The sequence below is a fragment of the Vigna unguiculata genome, chromosome 4 (genome assembly GCF_004118075.2).
Source record: "Vigna unguiculata cultivar IT97K-499-35 chromosome 4, ASM411807v1, whole genome shotgun sequence".
Classification (NCBI taxonomy): Eukaryota; Viridiplantae; Streptophyta; class Magnoliopsida; order Fabales; family Fabaceae; genus Vigna; species Vigna unguiculata.
Window position 1 is genome coordinate 13185777 of NC_040282.1, and position 19423 is coordinate 13205199.

Here is a 19423-nt window from a genome sequence, read left to right on the forward strand (position 1 = left end):
CACTTAAGATAATAACAATCCACTCAAGCTAATAATGATCCACTGCTTAATGGTTGATTGTAACTGAAATTGTGACAGCCAAAAGTCATCCAAAAGTATTCAACAAAGGTCCCTTTGGTCTTCCTAAGGGCTGGTTCTTAAGTTGTCAAATGGGCCCTTATTACAACTTGAAATTAAAGCAAAACTAAAGCCCATTTATTGGTTAACCCAAAACATAATTTGGTCAGCTAATTTTACAAAGCATTGAGCCCTTATTTAAATAAAAGAAATTGCATCAATGCGGCATGTTATCCTCCTTCATTTGGGTCATGATGCAATTCACATCATGTCATTTATTAGGATGTTCATTAGTATCATGGCATCACTAGTACAAAATTACCTTTTTATACCTACATATTATACCTGTTAAAATCCATCAAGTATAGAAGGAGGAGACAATCATAATAATTTTGTAAATAATATGAATTCTTTTATAGCTATTGAGCCTAAAATAGATATAGAAAGTGATTTAGTAGTATTTTTGTATTATTGGAGAATAATTTCTATTCCTGTTCCACGGTATAATAGGTATAGAATATTGAATCTTTTCTAAAACTCTTCGCGCGCTTCGCACTCCATTCGCTTCTCCAGACTCTGTGCCCTTTTTTTATCCTTCTCTATTTACTCACCATATCGGGGTCTCATCGTGTTCGTACGTCGCCGCTGAGTTCTCGTTGGATTTATCCTTCGTCGTTCTCCGTTCAAATGTTCAAATGGTAGATTAAGTGAGTTCATCTTATTTTCAAAATTCAATTTGAATACCTGATTGATCCTTCATCCTTTGGTTTATGCATCTTAAGAGGTTCTTTCGTTTTCGTCTTTGGTTCAGATTTATAGTTTAGCTGAGATTTTCGGAATCGTGTGCATTGTTTATGCGTCTTCAAGGTGCTTTCGTTTCCTCGCAGGAGCGATTTTGGCGTTGCTTATGACGCATGGAGGTGAAGACGCAGTTGATGACATAGGTGCGCGACAATTTCTATCTACTTTGCTTTTTATTTCCTTTTGTTAACTCTGATACATCATGGAGTTCCAATTTTTGGCAGCGCACTTATGGAAGCTAAAATTCTTTTAGACGATAGGAAAGAAGTTAATCATAACTTATGACCACATTGCTACATTGCTAAGAGAGGGAAATACAAGAATATTGCAGGAAGAGAAAAGTGAATTCATAGTTGTATTTTTCTTAAAATTCTCCTCAATCTAATGTGTAATAGTGGATTTTTCTCTGTTTGACTGATTTACATAACTTTTTCAAAGAGCACTTTCTGAATGTGAAAGTTTATGGTCTCTAGATCACAACATGCTCTGTAGTAGAAGCCCCTGGCCATTGTGAGGAATGAATCTGAAGAATTTTGGAGCACCAATTGCACAAGTTCTAGCATGTCTGATTTTATTTGAGGGGTAGTCATGCATGTTATCCTCTTGTCTCTGCCACTATCATGTGCCTGACAATGATTACAGAAGTAGGAAAATTCAGGGTCTGGAATCTAATCTAAGCATAAAGATTATTCTTAATTTAAAGATACTCAAGCAGATCTTATGTACCAAGGAGGCAAGAATTTTAATTTTTTGGTTTGAATGTTTTTATTCTTAAAAATATGTTTATGTTAGAATTCATTTATTAAGAATAGCATTTTAATTCATCATGAAAGGAAGTATAATCTTAATCGTTGAAAAATGTTTAGATCTGAATTTTAGGTATTGGTATTATTTTCTTAATTCAACATCTTAAAATATTATTCAGTGTTAAATGGTAGGCTGGTGCTAACATATATTCATCCATGATTTGGTAAATGCATATTGTTTGCTATTTTGTTGTTACAGAACAGAACAAACTATTATTTTTTGCTATTATCTTTTAATGATTTTTAGACTAGACTAACCACAACAACCAGATTAATTTATTCTCCAATTCTAATAATGTAATTAAAGAAATTATCTTATGTGTTACTTGAAGATTGTTGATTTTGAAATTAGTACTACAACTAATGAATGTATATTGGAAAACAGGATGAGGAATGTAGCAATTGTAGCTCTCTGGCCAACGCTTTAAGTGATGACAATTCATATATTATTTGTTTCTATCAGAGAATTACTTTTTTCTATCATTTATTTCTAATTTCATTTGTACTTAATTTTTGTGTACAAGGTTTCTAAGGAAGCTGGTTTTGGGAGGAGCTTATTTGAAAGATTGAGTTCGTTAGGTTACTAAAAGTCTCTCCTAAACGTGCAGCACAGGATGCACCCGGAAATAAGTTCTTTCCCAATTTCTCATTTCTATTGCAACAAAATTCAGGATGCACCAAATGTGGAAAACATGACTATGGAAGACATACCTCCCAGGACCAATGTTTGGTCCTTGGTCCTTATTCCTTTATAAATGTAGTTGGAGGTAAAGAACAATTTGATGATGAAGGAAGGAGCTACAAAAATTTAATAGAGGTCGCAGTTGTCATGACAATACTGAACAATATGCACAAGGGTTTGTCTTCTATTAATACCTTCGACAATAATTTCTAAGATCTTTTTATTGCCTTTTTATTATTCTTTTTGTCTTTGGTGCTAGACCTTAGATGGCAATGCAATAACCCGTCCTTTTAGAAAAAACATCTTCTATATTTTAGTTTGCATTTCTTTATTTGACAGAAGTTCTGAATAAAGGATTTAGATGGTTTATTCCATCGTTATATTTGATTACCGATTTCTAACTACGAAATTATACTTGTCCTGGTAGTATTAACTAAAATTAATAATTTGATTCACCTTAGTGTGAAAAGATTAACTTTATTATTTTCACTTGTATATTCACTGATTCATGTAAACAGAAACAGAAAACAGAAAGACAGTGCTTTTACAATCCATGCTGTCTGAATTTGAATAAAGGGCTACCTTTTCTTTGAAGCAACATGGCTGACATCAAAACATGAATTCAACATCGGTATTGTGACTTCCTATGCTGGCCAAGTTGCTGCAATTCAAGAGAAACTTGGAAAGATTTATGAAAGTGATGATAGATTTAATGTCGTTGTGAGTTCTGTTGATGGTTTTCAAGGAGGGGAGAAGGATAATATCATGTTATCAACTATAAGAACAAGCAGTAGATCATCTCTTGAGTTCATTTCCTCTCCGCAGAGGACTAATGTTGCTCTTACAAGGGCTAGGTACATCTTCTACTATTAACTTTTCTATTTATTGCGGTCTAAATTACTTGTTTCTTATAGGGTATCTTATTAACTGAAAAACTGCATTTGGTTTGATATCTTGCAGGCACTGCTTGTGGATTTTGGGAAATGAACGGGCGATTACAAACAATGAAAATGTTTGGAAGGCTACGGTGCTTGATGCCAAGAACCGTAAGTGCTTCTTTAACGCTGACCAAGACGTGGAAATGGCGAAAGCTATATTGGATTCCAAGAAAAAGGCATATTAGTTTGATGATTTGCTTGATACAAATAGTGTCCTGTTCAGGAGCAAATTATGGAAGGTATATTATCCTGGACTTATTTTTTATACTCGTTCTTTTATTAACTTCTGATTGTTCACTAATACTTCTACAGTTCTCACATTTTTCTTCTTGGATTGCACTGGTAATGAGTTGTTAGCAACTTATCCAATGTTTATTTTCATAATTATATCTTACTGCACAAAAGCATTTCCTGAAGTAATCAATGTTTGATATTTGATAACTCATTAAAAGATTGTTGAAATAAATCCCTGTTATTTAGTCCAAGTTGGAATTGCTGCCAATGTACGTATCTGCAGGTTTATTTTAGTGATTCATGAGGTCATTCAAACGGCTAAAATCTGAAGTGACTAAGAGAATAGGGTTATCAACCTTCTTGAAAGGCTTTCCGATGGATGGAGGCCCAAATGGATTAATGTGGATTTGTGTTGTGAAACATCAGCTCAGATTTTGAAGAAGTTTAAGGTTGAAAATAACTATGTTATTTGTTCAAGAGAAATAGTCAAAGGTTCAAGATATATTCAGGTTTTGAAGATACGGGGAAGGTGGATTCGGCCCAGTTTACAAGGTAGTAATGATTTGGAGTTTTGGATATAGATTTCTTATTTTTACTAACTTCTATTTATTGTAAACTTCTATTTAATGTGCACGCATCTCAAAACACATGTAAGAAAATTAAATAAACAACGTACCTTTTGTTATTATTTGAATTCAGTCCTGATTTTTCTTTCCTTGAGCGGTGGCATGTGAAACAAACTTTGTGAGGCTGTAACAACTAAAGTCATTTCGATAAAAGTGTTTTTCTCGGTTTAAGCTTTTTTTCTTCTCCTAAAACCTTGCTGAGGCAAACAACTTATTGTTGATAAAGGAAGTGGTGTTACTGAGTCAGTTTGCAAGTATGTGAATAAAATGGGTGTTTACTTGGAATAGAAATTATGGTTAATTAATGCAGCATTTTGGTTTTGGCAAGGCCTGATATCTGGCTGAATCGTATGTTTGAATTAAAGTGTAAAGATGTATATGCATGCAGCAGAGAGAGGTCACATGGGGATGATGATGTGTGTGTTTCTGTTTTTATTTGGTGTATTTATTGTGGGAATTGAGATTGATACATGTTCCCCACTTTAGCAAGTTTGTTTACTTTATTTAGGGTGCTTCGATGTATGCAAAGTGTAGTGATAGTATTTTGTATAGCTAATTGCTATATATTGTTTGTAGGTTCTGCCACTGAAAACAACTACAGAGACATTTCATCGTATAATTAATCTATTCTTGAAAATATTCATACTGTAAAATTTGATTGTTTTCTTAACTGGCTTATTTTTGAATATTCAAGGTTTCTGATCAATCTTGTGATTTTAGGTCTGCTGCTTACAGATACTTGCATTTCACCTTCAGAAAGTAAACAAACATACTTGCATTTCACCAAATTTTGTGTGTTTATCAAAACCCATTTTCAATTAGCTCTGCATTCCCTCTTGCAGCTTCAATCCAACTGATTCATATATCTGGTTTGAATTGTATGGACCACCATCAGATCGGGATGTTAATCTAATCGGTAATGTAAGTGTATATTTTTAACTTTTAGACTTTTAGCTTTAATATGTAGTTATATTTATTCATAAAATTTATCATCAGTTCGGGATATGAAAGTGCTCCTTGTAAATTATAAGGACTACACACTGAAGTTTTGAGAGTAGCAGAGTGTGACTCTTGCAGCATAAAATGAAAGTAGAGACATGCAAGGATTACACAATAATCGTAAACTTTGTGGCCAAATTATGCGTGCAATGGGTTAGGTGGCATGATGTCTGTTGCTATATTTAAGCATGAAGGGAATATAGTTTTAAAGAACACTCTTAATTGCAAATATGTACTATCTCTAATAGAAATTTAATAGTTGTGATCAATCATTTTTCTTTTTTTCCTTGATTATTGTTTTTTGATCATAGGTTGTACTATATGAAGTGAAGATGAGCTCAAATAGACTTTAAATAAACTCTTCCTAACTGATATTAATTTGATCATGGCTTAGGAATGTGAGTTCATGATTGTGGCTTGAATATAATGAAATTTAGCATGTGTGGTGTTGCAATTTGTGTTATCGATAAACTTAGAAAGATTCCCTTTACTTTCCTTTCACCGCACACCATAAACCCTTTTCTTTTTAATTTGTTTCTTGTCAGGGTCAGTGTAATAAAATCTTTAGAACTGATAATTGAAATGCCCTATTTTGTATAATGATGTAGTGATGTAGTCAAATGATGTTAGGTGTTTTATGACTTATATAGTAATTCGTTTTGGAGTAGTATTATATTTCATATAAACATTAGATTCTATTTCATGTAAATATTAGATCGAATGAGATTTGTTTTCTGGATGTTTTGGGTAATTATATACAGGTTTGGTATGTAGTAGGAAGCATAAACGAATTTTTCATAAAAAAATAATAATCACTTTTTATACCGGTTGAGGTCATACTTGGTGTAAAATGTGTAATTTTTTATACCGGTTGGAACTATAATCGGTATAGTAAGTCATTTTTTTCTTACACAACCTTCCATTTCCAAGCGGACTTTCTATACCGGTTTTAGAAAATGGTATAAAAAATATTTTTTTTATACCTGTCATGGAACCCATGTAGAAAGATCAAATCTTCTATACCGCCTACATCTATGCCGATAATAGAACCGGTATAAAAAGTCTTTTTTAACCGGTATAAAAAGCCAATTTTACACTAGTGCATTCTAAAAAACAAGCATGTGTTGCGTTATTCACTACTGAAGCAGAATATATCTGCAACAAACTTGTTTTAGAAAAATGTTTGGGATAATGTCAACACCCAATTTCATCCGGGTAAATGCATTTGTTTGGTAAAAATAATAATAATAATAAAAATAATATATAATATAATAATAATAATAGTAAATAATAAAATAAAATAAAAAAAATATTTTGATTGATGGTAGGGTTTTTTAACTTTAATTCTACCATGGGAAAAAAGAAAAAAAAAGGAAAAAAGAAAACACCAAGAGAAGGAGAATCTAATTTATTTTTAATTATCACACTCCTTTCATGAGCCCAAATGTTTTACATATTTTCACCCCCACTGTTTGCTATTTACACTCTCCACATGTCAGAAAAGGACGTTTCATAATTTCTGGTTTTAGAGAAGGGTATAATATTAGGAGCAATATTTTTTTATAATAATTTGAATAAATATCTTGCATTTACACTTATGTGTCTTTTTGCGTTGTAAATCTGGGAAGGTATTATTTTAATTAGAAGCAAATATTCTCGATAAAAATGCTTTTAGAGAATGGTACGATTTTAGTATGTAGAAGAAAATATTCCTGGTAATAATTACAATCAATTATATGAATAATATGTTATGATTTGATCACGATCGATCTTTATGTAACAGAAAATATGATTCTAGTAATTACAAGCAATATTTCGTTTATAATTATAATCAATATCGTTGATATTATGAAACGATTTAATAAGACCAATTCCTTCCCCATATATTTTATTATAATTAAAGACTAGAATCTCAGTGGTATCCAAGGAGCCTATATAAGCACAAAATTTCTTCAATGCAAGATACATAAAAAAATTGGGAAAACCCCTCTCTTTCTTTATTACCAGAGCATGCGCAAAAAGGGGTCACCTTAAGGTAAATTCTCTTTGCTCCTAATGTTATGTATGAGTCTCTTAGAATATCAAATGGATGATCGTTTTGAACTGTTGTATGATTGAATGTGTTTGGGGTTCTCATGTTAGATGATTTCGATGTGCTCAACCTTTCTCTTTCCCCCTATTTTAATCTTGATAAATAAAAAGGTTTCTTTCATAGGCTTTAATTCTCTCTATACAAAAAAATAATAAATAAAAAAAATTATATTATTTCTTTGATATAAGTATTGCATACCATGTCAAGTCTCGGACTTGCTTGGTGTACCATCCCGTCTTTTCACGGGTCTTACACTTGGTAATCAAAACACTTCTTCGTAGGATTTTTTGTTCTTAAAAGGAAATTAATAACAATAAAAAAATAAAAAAATAAAATTATAAAATTATTTTTAATATCATGTCAAATCTCGCATTTGCTTGGTAACTAAATCTTTTATCATGTATAATCTCACGTTCTCTTGATATTAATATTATATATATATATAAATATAAATCTAAAATTAATAATAATAATAATAATATCAAACAATAAATATTTGTACAAAGAACTACGTTATCCCTGATTTTCCAAATGGAAATACATAGGAGCGAGGTATAATCCTCGTCGGGCCCAAAAAATAAAAAATTAATTTTGTTTTAATCTTTAATATTTTGTTTGTGTTTTTTTTAATTTTTTAATTTTGTTTTATTTTTTGGGAATAACAAATATTTTAAGCATCAAATTCTACTTTGCACACTTAATTAAAGAGGGAACCGTCTTTAGACGAACGTTGTGGGGTGCTAATACCTTCCCCATACGTAACCGACTCCCGAATCCAAATTGGTTTCGAAGACCATTCTTTTAAGGTTTTTCTATAGTTTTCAATAATAAACTTTGGTGGCGATTCCTCTGTATTTTTTAAATTATATTTGTCGTCCCTCCACGATCTCGGTTGCGACAGATGGCGACTCCACTAGGGACATTTTGGATAGTCAATCCTATTAGTTGAGTGTGCGAAAAGTATGTTGTTTTTATATATTCGTTTTCCCCTTGTTTTTGTTTTAATTGATGTATATTTATATATCTTTATTTGTGTTGATGTCATCTTTACTTGCTTTGATGTCCTTATATGATTATATTGTTGAAATTATTGAACCCTAGGGTAGAAGACAATTGCTATATCTTTGGGTAGTCTTAGGTTATTCCCTTCACAAACTACACATGGTAGGCTAGTGCATTCATTTTAATATTGAGGTCCTATACCCGGACCTGAGTTAGCTATAAGGAGTGGAGGTCCAACGATTGTTATGCTAGATCTCGGATCTACTTGACTATTGAAAAGACTTCATCTAGAGTTTGCTTCCAGGCCACATCTATTAGGTCGCCTATTGTTGTGGATTATGTCTTGAGGTTGAATTCAGCTCTAGAGGCCTGTGAGAATATTTAGAACTATCCTTGGAATTATCATGTAAAAGCCCATAGACCAGAAAATAGATTTTCTCTACACCTTCTAGGACACAAAGGGAGCGTGCATTATTTCTTTATTTTTTTAATATTCTTTATTTTTTATGAAATCAAGTAATTAAAATGTGTCATATTTGCATCAACGTATAAATAAGGGCCTCTCGAGGCGCATCATGCATTACATGCACATCTTGTCTTCATTCATGCATGATACCATGCACATAGTTTTAAGGTAAATAACATTTTTACATTCACTTGACACATAGCATAGATCCACTTTGGATTCATGTCACAATGTATAATGCATAATATTCATCCCATTGTTTTTTTCATGCCACCTTGCATAGTACATACCATACATACACCCATATGCATGTGAATAGGTAGTTTCCAAATTTGTAGAATCTTGCATTTCATGTCACTTTGCATAACACATAACATGCATCAACACTATATCTTGAAAAAAGTTTCAATATAATAAATTCAAAATTAATTGTTTCCCTTTTTTTGTTAATAAATTCATGGAATCTTGTGAAAGGTGAAAAAAAAAATAAGAGGAGAAAATAAATTATTCTTTGGTCAAATCAATTAGTTGAATAAATAGTTTTTTTTTTATGAAAAGTGGCATGCTTTTGAAACATTCCTCTAATGTGTGTACATGGAATTGCTGAAATTCATTTCCTTTCCCATCCCATTTTCCATCACCTTGCCCTCAAATATCTTTCTTTTGTATTCCATAGAGATCATCATAAAGGGGGCATGTGCCTTAGAATGAAATTGAAGTGAGTCTTTGAACATAGAAAAAAAAAGAAGAAAAAAAATGAAGAAAAGTCTGCTAGACTGAAAACCCAAGAAGGCGGTCTAGGAAAAATTAAGACAAAAAAAAAATAGAAATAATACAAAAAAAAGTAAGGGCAAACTAGGGGCAACCTCTAATGTGATTGACTTTTTTCCCCTTTGGATTAAAGCTTTTGAAATTAAAACAATCATGAGTTGAAATGATGTGTGACCATGTTTCTTTATCAAGAAAAAATGATCTTCCTTCGTTATCCATTTTGAGCCTATACAAAATCAAAATTTCTTTCTAATTACCCTGAACAAGGGTCACCTTCCCACTGAAGTTAACATAATGTTTGTATCTATTTCATTTGACTTGTAATTCACCAATAAAAAAAATAAAAAAGTTTGGAAAGACAAAAAAAAATGGTTATGCAAAAAAAGAAAAAGAAAAAGAGAAACAAGAGTAAGAAGGTGAAAAAAAAGTGGTGAACAAAGGTAGTCAGATGAATGTTAGGTGCAACATTAGATAAAGACCCTTGTTTTAAATAACCTTTATACCATTTATTTCGAGCCTTCACTATCCATATTTTTTATATCCCTTAGCCTTGGCCACAATACAAGCCTAATAAAGTCTACAAAAATCAATGATTGGTTGTTGTTTTTCGAAAACTTTAATTTAGAGGAAAATATTTTGTCATGTTGAGAGATTTGTCCAAAAAAATAGGATTGAAAAAGTGTTCAAAGATTTGCTTTCAAACACTGGGGTAGTTTATTTTTTGTTGACATGTTTCCATAGAGATCAAAATTAGCACGAGTAGTCAAGTTAAATCAAGGCCATGTCCTCTTATTCTTTCATTCTTCATGAGTTTCTTATTATATTTTCTTCTTTGAGCCTAAACTTTGATCTACCTTTCTCCTACCATTATTCCTTATTCTCAATTTGAAACTAAATTGGGGGAGATTTTTCACTTATTGTTCATACATTATAATCAATAATCTTGAATTTGGGCAATTATTGACTTTGATTGTCAGACTTACATCGGGGCAACTAGTGTGAAGTCTCCTATCATTTTCAACAATCTCATGCTATCAACAACTGGGGGTAAGCGAAAACACATTTTGCACCCTAAGACCAATCCATATCCTCAAATTGGGGCAAATTTTGAAGTCTCCATCTTTTTTTTTATGAATAACTGGGACAAGCCCAAACACACCTCATGTCCTGAAGTTAACTCTTAACTATCAAATTGGGGCAACTCCTTAGTCAATTACCTTATCTAATCCCTTCCAAGAGATTTGGAAATTTCATGTATGTCACTCAAATAGTGTTAAAAAAGTAATGATACAGAAAGAGTTTCTCAATAAACTGATTAGACCAAATAATATTTTTCAAGGAAAAAATCAAAATAGAGGGATTCCATAAATCTAAAAATAACAACAAATTGAGGATCAATTGAAATAAGTTTGATACAATATAAAAGGTGAAAAATACACAAGGGTATGCTTCATGCATAGATTCATATCTAATCATACATACATCATTCACTTTTGTGAAAAAAAAACAGACAAAGGAACTTTCATCATGCATTCATATATCAATTCATACATCAAAGTTTCAAATTTTGTTCATGTAAAAAAAATCATAACATGTGCATCATAAACTAATATTGTTAGTGTTCAAAAAGAAAATCCACAAGTCATGCGAAATAAACATAACATCATTATCGCACATCATAATCAATGTTAAAAAAAAATCATACATAGCATGTGTTAGTATTTTTATGCACATATAATGTAAATGTTAAAGAAAAAGTCATAATAAGCATCAACATACTCATGCATTCATAAAAAGAAAATTCATACAAGGTGTTAGCATCTGCATGCATTCATACACAGGACATCAATTGTCAAACAAAAAATATCCAAACATGTGTTAGAAAAATTACGTTCTATATAGTATTTGGTTCAAAAAGAAAAAAATCACATACATGCCAACATATTCATGGATATATCATGTTAGCATATTCATGCATGCATAAATCATCTAAATGCTCAAAAAGAAAAATTCATAACATGTCTTAATCATCATGCATCACGTACATGCATCATAGTTCTCTTTTCATGAAATGAAAAAATTCTTGTCACTCTGCGAATCAAAACCATCTTCATTCATATGAGTGGTTGTCGAATCTTTCTTTCTAAAAATGAAAAAATAGTAATATACCTAATTTTAATCATCATGGTTCTCTTGTGTCAGTCAAGGTTTCCACACCTTGCCAAGGTTTCCACACCTTGTTTCTATGCGAGTCAAGGTTTCCACACCTTTCCAAGGTTCCTACACCTTGTTTCTATATGAGTTAAGGTTTCCACACCATGCCAAGGTTCCCACACCTTGTTTCTATGTGAGTTAAGGTTTCCATACCTTGCCAAGGTTCTTACACCTTGTTTCTATGTGAGTCAAGGTTCCCACACCTTGCCAAGGTTTCTACACCTTGTTTCTATATGAGTCAAGGTTTCCACACCTTGTTTCTATGTGAGTATAGGTTTCCACCCCTTGCCAAGGTTCCTATTATTGTTTCTATATAAGTCAAGGTTTCCACACCTTGCCAAGGTTCCCACACCTTACCAAGGTTCCCACACCTTTTTTCTATGTAAGTCAAGGTTTCCACACCTTGCCAAGGTTCCCACACCTTGTAGGTGTGTTAGTCAAGGTTTCTACACCTTGCCAAGGTTCCCACACCTTGTAGCTACGTTAGTCAAGGTTTATACACCTTGTTTCTAAGTCAGCCAAGGTTTCCACACATTGCCAATGTTTCTACATATTGTTTCTATGTTAGTCAAAGTTTTCCAACATTGCCATCGTTGTTTATACACATTTTTATTTCCCAAACCAATTCATCTGAGTCATCTATTTTGGTTCATGTATATAACCTGGGGCAACTATTTGGGTTTCATATTATGTGTCCATCTAGAGATTCAAGTATACACTTATCATATGATTTGTGAAGAACAAATATGATTCTTATTCATTCATGCATTCACAAAATTCAATTCGACTTTCACATATTAGAACCCTCTTCACAGAATGGTTACAAACTTTCATTTCAATATCGGCCCTCTACGAGGCAATGGTCGAGCCCAGGTTTTCTTTTGGTATCTCGGCCCTCTGCGAGGCAATGGTCGAGCGTAGATTTTCTTTTGGTATCTCGGTCCTCTGCGAGGCAATGGTCGAGCCTAGGTTTTATTTTGGTATCTCGACCCTTTGCGAGGCAATGGTCGAGCCCAGGTTTTCTTTTGATATATCGGCCCTCTACGAGGCAATGGTTGAGTTTAATTTTTCTTTTGGTATCTCGGCCCTCTGCGAGGCAATGGTCGAGCCCAGGTTTTCTTTTGATATATCGACCTTCTGCGAGACAATGGTCGAGTTCAAGTTTTTTGTTGGTATCTCGGCCCTCTACGAGGCAATGGTCGAGTGCAGGTTTTCTTTTTGCCATGGTCGAGTTCTCTTTTTTCATTTTTGAAATCCGAACGAAATTAGTGTTTTTATCTTTACTTATCTTTTACTATGATAATATGAAAATTTCACTTTCATATTATCTAGTCAAATCGAAGTAAAGAGGGATAGTTGTCAACACCCATTTTCGTCCGAGTAAATGCATTTGTTTGGTAAAAATAATAATAATAAAAATAATATATAATATAATAATAATAATAAATAAAAAAATAAAATAAAAAAATATGTTTTGATTGATGGTAGGTTTTTTTAACTTTAATTCTACCATGGGAAAAAAGAAAAAAAGGAAAAAAGAAAACAACAAGAAAAGGAGAATCTAATTTATTTTTAATTATCACACTCCTTTCATGAGCCCAAATGTTTTACATATTTTCACCCCCACTGTTTGCTATTTACACTCTCCACATGACATGTCAGAAAAGGACGTTTCATAATTTCTGTTTTTAGAGAAGGGTATAATATTAGGAGCAATATTTTTTTATAATAATTTGAATAAATATCTTGCACTTACACTCATGTGTCTTTTTGCGTTGTAAATCTGGGAAGGTATTATTTTAATTAGAAGCAAATATTTCCGATAATAATGCTTTTAGAGAATGGTACAATTCTAATATTTAGAAGAAAATATTCCTAGTAATAATTAGAATCAATTATATGAATAATATGTTATTATTTGACCACGATCGATCTTTATGTGACAAAAAATATGATTCTAGTAATTACAGGCAATATTTCATTAATAATTATAATTAATATCTTGGATATTATGCAACGATTTAATAAGACCAATTCCTTCCCCATATATTTTATTATAATTAAAGACTAGGATCTTAATGGTACCTCAAGGGGCCTATATAAGCACAAAATTTCTTCAATGCAAGACACAAAAAAAAATTGGAAAAACCCCTATCTTTTTTTATTACCAAAGCACGAGCAAAAGGGGTCACCTTAAGGTAAATTTTGTTTGCTCCTAATGTCATGTATGATTCTCTTAGAATATCAAATGTATGACCGTTTTGAACTATTGTATGATTAAATGTGTTTGGGGTTCTCATGTTAGATAATTTTGGGTTTGTCGTTGATGTGCTCAACCTTTCTCTTTCCCTCTATTTTAATCTTGATAAATAAAAAGGTTTCTTTTGTAGGCTTTAATTCTCTCTAAACAAAAAAATAATAAATAAAATAAAAAAAAAATTATATTATTTCTTTGATATAAGTATTGCATACCATGTCAAGTCTCGGACTTGCTTGGTAATCAAAACACTTCTTCGTAGGTCTTTTTGTTCTTAAAAGGAAATTAATAATAATAATAATAAAAAATTATAAAATTATTTTTAATATCATGCCAAATCTCGAATTTGCTTGGTAACTAAATCTTTTATCATGTAGAATCTTGGGTTCTCTTGATATTAATATTATATATATATATATATATATATATATATATATATATATATATATATATATCAAACAACAAATATTTGTACAAAGAACTACGTTATCCCTAATTTTCCAAATGGAAATACGTAGGAGCGAGGTACAATCCTCGTCGGGCCCAAAAAATAAAAAAATAATGTTTTAATCTTTAATATTTTGTATGTGTTTTTTTTATTTTGTTTGATTTTTTAGGGAATAACAAATATTTTAAGCATCAAATTCTACTTTGCACACTTAATTAAAGAGGGAACCGTCTTTAGACGGACGTTGTGCGGTGCTAATACATTCCCCACACGTAACTGACTCCTGAATCCAAATTTGGTTTCAAAGACCATTCTTTTAAGATTTTTCTTTAGTTTTCCATAACAAACTATGGTGGCGTCTCCTCTGTATTTTTTAAATTATTTTTGCCATCCCTCCGTGGTCTTGGGTGCGATAAATAATTCTAAATTGATTTAAAATTTTTTTCCAAATCCCTAAATAGGTTCAAAACCCTAATCCTTCTTACCTTTTGTATGTTGCATTTGCTATTGCGCAGCTGACCACTTTCCTCTTCTCTCTGCAAATCTTCTTCTCTACAATTCATACATGGCATCTTCTTCATCTCGCCCCAAGCGAATTAAGTGCAAAACCATCAGACCAACAATAGAAATTTGAGGGATCGCAACCTAGCCAATCCCAAATAAATTGATATTGGTTTCTTCCGCAAAAATGAGTTTCAGTTCCAAGAGTAGTTCGCGTATCAAAGTTTGGAGAAATTTGTGCAACTACAATGTATATACTATCATCATCTCATTAAGGTATTTTACGCAAATGCTAGAGAAGAAAATGGCACTATTGTATCAAGGGTGAAAGGGGTAACCATAACCCTAGATGACTTTGTTTGGATGACTATAACTGGGATTCAATTAGGGGAAGAAAAGTCCCATGTTAGTCCTCCAAATGTGGAAAAATGGAAATTTACAAATCGCTGTTACGACATCTTGCAAAAGCAAAGAAATGCACTATCTACAAACCTGATGGTATGAAGATGGATGATTGGGTTATGGCTTTCATAGTAGGCTGGATTTTGGCTCCAAGGGCCAACAACCATGGTCAACTTTTAAATGAGGACATCTTTTTGATGTACGCTGTCAACACCAATTTTGTCCGGGTGACTAAATAATAAATAAAATAAAGTAAAAATAATTTTTAATAATAATAATATTATTTTTCTTATTTCCTAGACAACTAATTTAAATATGTAATAAATTAACCAAAAGTTTTAAAATAGAAAAATAAACTAAATAGAAAAATAAGAAAAATAAATTTTATAATAAAAATAAAATTTTAAAAGATAAACATCAAAAACATAAAAATAATTTGTATGATTAAGAATAAAAATAAAAAAAGAGAGAGTTTTAATGAAAAAAATAATAATAACAAAATAAAAATAGAAAAATAGTTCTTAAATAATCAAAATAGTTTTATAAAATAAATTTGAATTTATAAAAAAATGAAAAAAGATAACAGTACAAAAAACTATAAAAATATATTAGGCTAATAAGTATATAAAACAAACTAATAAAAATAAGAAATAAAAAGATATATATAGTTTCTACTAAAGAAAGAAATAAAATTAAAATTAGGAAAAGTAAGAAAAGTTTTTTTTTTTAAATAATGTGTCATATGCTACCATTACTCAACTACATCCTACTGATACTCCCACAATCTAGATTATCTCCACGTTTCTCTCAACCTCCACACATAGTTAATATCTTAGATGATGCTAAGAAATAAAAAAGGGTCTCAAGATCTCATAGTCTTTGAGGATCGTTCCTTAAGTTCTTTTATTTTCTCCGCTTCATTAAAGAGGGGTTTTTCACACAACACATAACGATACATTTCTCCTTTTTCCATTGTCACCTTCTTTCCAAGATCAAAAATATCCTTTTTGGATCTCACTCTCATCACCCTCCCTTAACGATCATTCTAGAACAACTCACACAGAGGGATCCCACACCATGGTACCAAACACAAAAGAAAAAGACCTTGAAAAAGACTTCTTGGAGAAAAAAAGCCAAGAAACAGAGAGCTTTGAGAAAATAGAAGCGAGTACTCAACTGAAAAATAGAAGAGCAACCCTGGTGAAAGAAGGGGACAATGATACAAAAAATCTAAAGCACCTACGAACGTTTATGGAGGACGGCTAATGATCACAGACTTCTCTTATTCTCGTAGCCTTTCCCTGGTGTTTTTCCTTGAGTTCTTTTTTTTTTCCTCCTCAACCTTATAAAAAATAGGTTTTAAATACCCACTTCCACTCGATAAAGACATGCAATGGTGAACGGTAAATATAGTGATGTTTCTTGCTTAGATTCAATATATTATATTCATGATTATAATACTTTCAATGCTAAAAGTATTTGCTGAGAACATTTGAGGCAAATAAATGTGGGTATTATTTTGTTTCATTCGAAAAAGCTATAGATAAAAAGAAGTATACCAAAGATAATAATACATTCTCTTTTCCTACTAAAAGGGAAAAGAAAGTTTGGGTTTTACTTAATTTATTATCAATGACCAATCTAGAAAAAATATATAATGAATATTTATTGCTAATGTTTAATGTTTAATGAAGATAAACATTTTTGTCTTTGATAAACGAGAAACTCCCATTTCCAGAGAAACCCTATTTCCGGTGCCTTTTTAAGCTATCATAGTGTATCATTAATTAAGCCTAGATTTCTTAGCATGCATGCTCACATAATATTTTATATTATTATCCTATGTCTACCACACTTTTTGTAAAGACCCTAAAATTATAATGTTGATCGCTAGCAGTGAAACATCTCTTTAAATGCCTACTTTAACTTGCAAATACATTTTTTTTTCTACCAACTTATAAGAAATAATTTTCATAAATTTTCATGGATTATCATGTCAAGCCTCAGGTTTGCTTGATAATCAAAATTTTTATGAATTATCATGTCGAGTCCTGTACTTGTTTGATAATCATTTTTTTTATAATTTTCTTCATAATTTTAATTATTATATCGAGTCCCAGATTCGCTTGATATTCATTCTTTTTATAACTTTAATTATCATGTCGAGTCTCAGACTCGCTTGATAGTCATTCTTTTAATAACTTTAATTATCATGTCGAGTCTCAAACTCATTTGATGGCCATTATTTTTATAACTTTAATTATCATGTCGAGTCCCGAACTCCTTCATAGTCATCAGTTCATAACTTTAATTATCATGTCGAGTCTCAAACTCGCTTGACAATAATTATTTTTCATAACTTCAATTATTATGTCGAGTCTCGGACTCACTTGATAATCATTATTTTCATAACATTAATTATCATGTCGAGATTCAAACTCGTTTGATAATCATTATTTTTTATAATATTAATTATCATGTCGAGTCTCATACTCACTTGATAATCATTATTTTCCAAAACTTTAATTATCATGTCGAGTCCCGAACTTGCTGTATAATAATTATTTTTCATAACTTTAATTATCATGTCGAGTCTCAAACTCGCTTGACAATAATTCTTTTTCATAACTTCAATTATTATGTCGAGTCCCGGACTCGCTTGATAATCATTATTTTCATAACATTAATTATCATGTTGAGTCTCAAACTCGTTTGCTAATCATTATTTTTCATAATATTAGTTATCATGTCGAGTCTTAGACTCACTTGATAATCATTATTTTCCATAACTTTAATTATCATGTCGAGTCCCGAACTCGCTGTACAGTAATTATTTTTCATAACTTTAATTATCATGTGGAGTCTCAAACTTGCTTGACAATAATTATTTTTCATAACTTCAATTATTATGTCGAGTCCCGGACTCGCTTGATAATCATTATTTGCATAACATTAATTATCATGTCGAGTCTCAAACTTGTTTGATAATCATTATTTTTCATAATATTAATTATCATGCCGAGTATCAGACTCACTTGATAATCATTATTTTCCATAACTTTAATTATCATGTCGAGTCCCGAACTCGCTGTATAATAATTATTTTTCATAACTTTAATTATCATGTCGAGTCTCAAACTCGCTTGACAATAATTTTTTTCATAACTTCAATTATTATGTCGTGTCCCGGACTCGCTTGATAATTATTATTTTCATAACATTAATTATCATGTCGAGATTCAAACTCGTTTGATAATCATTATTTTTCATAATATTAATTATCATGTGAAGTCTCAGACTCACTTGATAATCATTATTTTCCATAACTTTAATTATCATGTCGAGTCCCGAACTCGCTGTATAATAATTATTTTTCATAACTTTAATTATCATGTCGAGTCTCAAACTCGCTTGACAAAAATTATTTTTCATAACTTCAATTATTATGTCGAGTTCCGGACTCGCTTGATAATCATTATTTTCATAACATTAATTATCATGTCGAGTCTCAAACTCGTTTGATAATCATGATTTTTCATAATATTAATTATCATGTTGAGTCTCAGAGTTACTTGATAATCATTATTTTCCATAACTTTAATTATCATTCTGAGTCTAGAACTCGCTGTACAATAATTATTTTTCATAACTTTAATTATCATGTCGAGTCTCAAACTCGCTTGACAATAATTTTTTTTCATAACTTCAATTATTATGTCGTGTCCCGGACTCGCTTGATAATTATTATTTTCATAACATTAATTATCATGTCGAGTTTCAGACTCACTTGATAATCGTTATTTTTCATATCATTAATTATCATGTGAAGTCTCAGACTCACTTGATAATCATTATTTTCCATAACTTTAATTATCATGTTGAGTCTCGAACTCTCTGTATAATAATTATTTTTCATAACTTTAATTATCATGTCGAGTCTCAAACTCGCTTGACAATAATTATTTTTCATAACTTCAATTATTATGTCGAGTTCCGGACTGACTTGATAATCGTTATTTTCATAACATTAATTATCATGTCGAGTTTCAGACTCACTTGATAATCGTTATTTTTCATATCATTAATTATCATGTCGAGTCTCAGACTCACTTGATAATCATTATTTT

General features: G+C 31.3%; 1 long non-coding RNA gene across 6 annotated transcripts; it reads left to right on the top strand.

The window, feature by feature from the left end:
• The first annotated feature begins 611 nt into the window (after positions 1–611).
• LOC114181627 lies at positions 612–5564 on the top strand. 6 transcript variants are annotated; one of them, XR_003603875.1, is made up of 6 exons: positions 612–764; positions 869–1001; positions 2189–3200; positions 3307–4070; positions 4865–4903; positions 4987–5564. It is a non-coding gene; the product is annotated as an uncharacterized LOC114181627 (long non-coding RNA). The 6 variants fall into 6 exon arrangements; XR_003603874.1 differs by lacking the exon at positions 4865–4903 and having other exon boundaries at positions 4987–5065; positions 5141–5563; XR_003603872.1 differs by lacking the exon at positions 4865–4903 and having other exon boundaries at positions 3307–3523; positions 3802–4070; positions 4987–5562.
• The last annotated feature ends 13859 nt before the right edge of the window (positions 5565–19423 follow it).